Source organism: Penaeus monodon, chromosome 1 (assembly GCF_015228065.2).
Source record: "Penaeus monodon isolate SGIC_2016 chromosome 1, NSTDA_Pmon_1, whole genome shotgun sequence".
Lineage (NCBI taxonomy): Eukaryota > Metazoa > Arthropoda > Malacostraca > Decapoda > Penaeidae > Penaeus > Penaeus monodon.
Genome location: NC_051386.1, coordinates 51,219,201 through 51,221,700, shown reverse-complemented (window position 1 = coordinate 51,221,700; position 2,500 = coordinate 51,219,201). Strand labels below are relative to the sequence as shown.

Below are 2,500 nucleotides of genomic sequence, written 5' to 3'. Positions count from 1 at the left end.
GTAGGGGTGGGTGGGGGTTAAGGGAGGAGGAGGCGAAGAGGAGAGGGGGGGATCTTTCCTATATTCTTGTAAAAGTCCTGTTGGCAGTTCTTTTTTTAGCGTCTTGTTTGTTCCTCGGAGCTTATCTCCGTGGCCTTGCTTTTCTCCGATTCTTTTGGGTTTGGCTTCTCGATATATTTTTCTTTTCTTTGGATTAATTTTTTTCTTCCTCAATAAGTTTTTTCCTCATCTTGTTGCCACTTCCTCCTCCTCCTCCTCTTCTTCCTTCTTTCTTCCATTTGTTTCGCATATCTCTTTTCCATTTTATTTATTTTTTTTAGCTTACAGTGAACTTATTGAGACATATTAACTCATTTTCTTTTTTCATCCTTCTTATTTAACACGAACACATTCTTCTTAATCTCCATTTTCTCATACCCTCAATACGTCTAAACCATCCTCCTCCCTTTAAAAATACCCGCCATCTCTCCTTCCTTTCTTTTTTTCTCTCTCTTCTTCTTTTTCTTTTTCTTGCTTTTTAGTCTTCTTCTCCTTTTTCTTCATCTTTTTTTTCATTCCACCACTCTCCCCCCCTCCACACCACCATCACCCGCATCTTTCTCTCCCCTCTCCTCTCTTCCCCTCGCCTCTCCTCGCCTCCCTTCCCCTCCTCTCCTCTCCTCTCCTCGCCTCTCCTCTCCCCACCCTTCCCTTCCCTTCCCCTCCCTCTCCTCCCCTCCTCGCCTTTCCCCTCGCCTCCCCTCCTCTCCCTTGACCCTCCCCTCACCTTCCCTCCCCTCCCCTCCTTCCCCCAAAATAATAACACTCGATATTCGCGATTCCTGAAGATTTTTCGCGAAAGCCGATAGCCGCGATCCGACACCCGGCTGCGCGTGACCTTCGCACATCCGGCGGCGGTCCGTGGCTCCCCGAACATCCCGGAGATCCCACAGCCTTTTCTCTCGGCGTTCGGGGGGGGGGGGGGCTTTGTGGGGAGGTGGAGGGGGTGTTTGTTTTGCTAGTTTGCTGTTTTTATTTTTTTATTTTTTTATTTTTTGTTGATAATGGTTGAGAGAGAGAGAGAGAGAGAGAGAGAGAGAGAGAGAGAGAGAGAGAGAGAGAGAGAAAGGAAAGAAAAGGGGAGATAGTGAGAGAGAAAGAGAGAAAATGGAAGAAAGTTAGAACGAAAGAAAGTTTGAGAGAGAGAGAGAGAGAGAGAGAGAGAGAGAGAGAGAGAGAGAGAGAGAGAGAGAGAGAGAGAGAGAGAGAGAAGGGGGAAGTGGCCGTCCTGTTATTGGTTCCAGTTTCTCTTCGTAATGTCTTCATTCCCACAATAATAACGTCCTCTCTTCTCTTCCAGAATAACAATGATGCCACAGCCACCCAGAAGCACCCTACGATAAGCAGCAGAAACGTAAGTATAATGGACACTGTCTGGGTTCTCTGTTGTCATTATACCCGATGAACTTGGCTGTCTACTGCTGTCTCTTTCTGCAGTGTATCTTCTTTGTGAACTCTCTCCTTTCTGCCTGCATTCTTCGTACTCTCCCTTTCTTCCTTCTCTCCTTCCTTTCTTCATTCTTTTCCTCCCTTCCTCCTTCTCTTCCATCCTTCTTCCTTCTTTTCCTTCCTTCCTCCTCTCCATCCCTTCTTTCTTCTTTCGTTCCCTTCCTCCTTCCTTCCGTCCTTCTCTCTCTCTCTCTCTCTCCTTTCCCTTTCTCCCTCTCCCTCTCTCCCTCTCCCTCTCTCTCTCTCCCTTCCCCTTTTCTCAATTGCTCCTTCTTTTCCTCCCTCCTTTTTTCCCATCCCTCCTCCTCTCCCTTCGTCACTCACACTCATTTTTTTTCTTCTTTTCTTTCTCCAAAATCGACAGTATTGTTGCAGCATTTACTTCACAGTGAGTGATATGATTACGAAGACGGTGATAAGAACGAGAACAACATTAAGCTAATTGAGTTCCATGTCCCTCAAAAACACTTCGCTTATCAGTCTTATTAAAATACCTTTCTCATAAGTCCTAAGAACTTTTGTATTGACTCGCTTATCCGTATTTTATGTATGCCTCAGTTTTCCCATTGGTGGCTTCTTTTTCCTTTTGAGGATGATTCTCTTCTCTCTCTCTCTCTCTCTCTCTCTCTCTCTCTCTCTCTCTCTCTCTCTCTCTCTCTCTCTCTCTCTCTCTCTCTCTCTCTCTCTCTCTCTCTCTCTCTCTCCCTCTCTCTCTTTTGATACCCACTTTGCTGTCTTTTGAATGACCCACTTTCCTTTTCAAGAAATGCCCCATTTTCTTTTCTTTTAAAGGCCTCACTTCCCTTCCCCCCTTTTTGCATGACCCACTTTCCTTTTAAGAAATAACCCACTTTCTTTTTCACTCCCCCTCCCCCCTTTTTTAATGTATCACTTTCCTTTTTTGTCTTGAATATTCTGCTTTTCTTATTGAATGCCCCCTCCTTTTTTAATAGCCCACTTTATTACATACCCACTTTCCTTCCCTTTTTTATTGGCGTACTTTTATGTTATT

At 44.9% G+C, this 2,500-nt stretch overlaps 1 protein-coding gene across 2 annotated transcripts in view; it reads left to right on the top strand.

Moving 5' to 3' along the window:
* The window catches only part of LOC119574281 (tensin-1-like), a 314,246-nt gene that overhangs the window by 107,632 nt on the left and 204,114 nt on the right, over positions 1-2,500 (top strand). For both annotated transcript variants that reach the window (XM_037921482.1, XM_037921475.1), the window contains exon 4: positions 1,340-1,393. The gene's annotated coding sequence lies outside the window, so the exon portion shown is untranslated. The remainder of the gene's footprint in view (positions 1-1,339; positions 1,394-2,500) is intronic.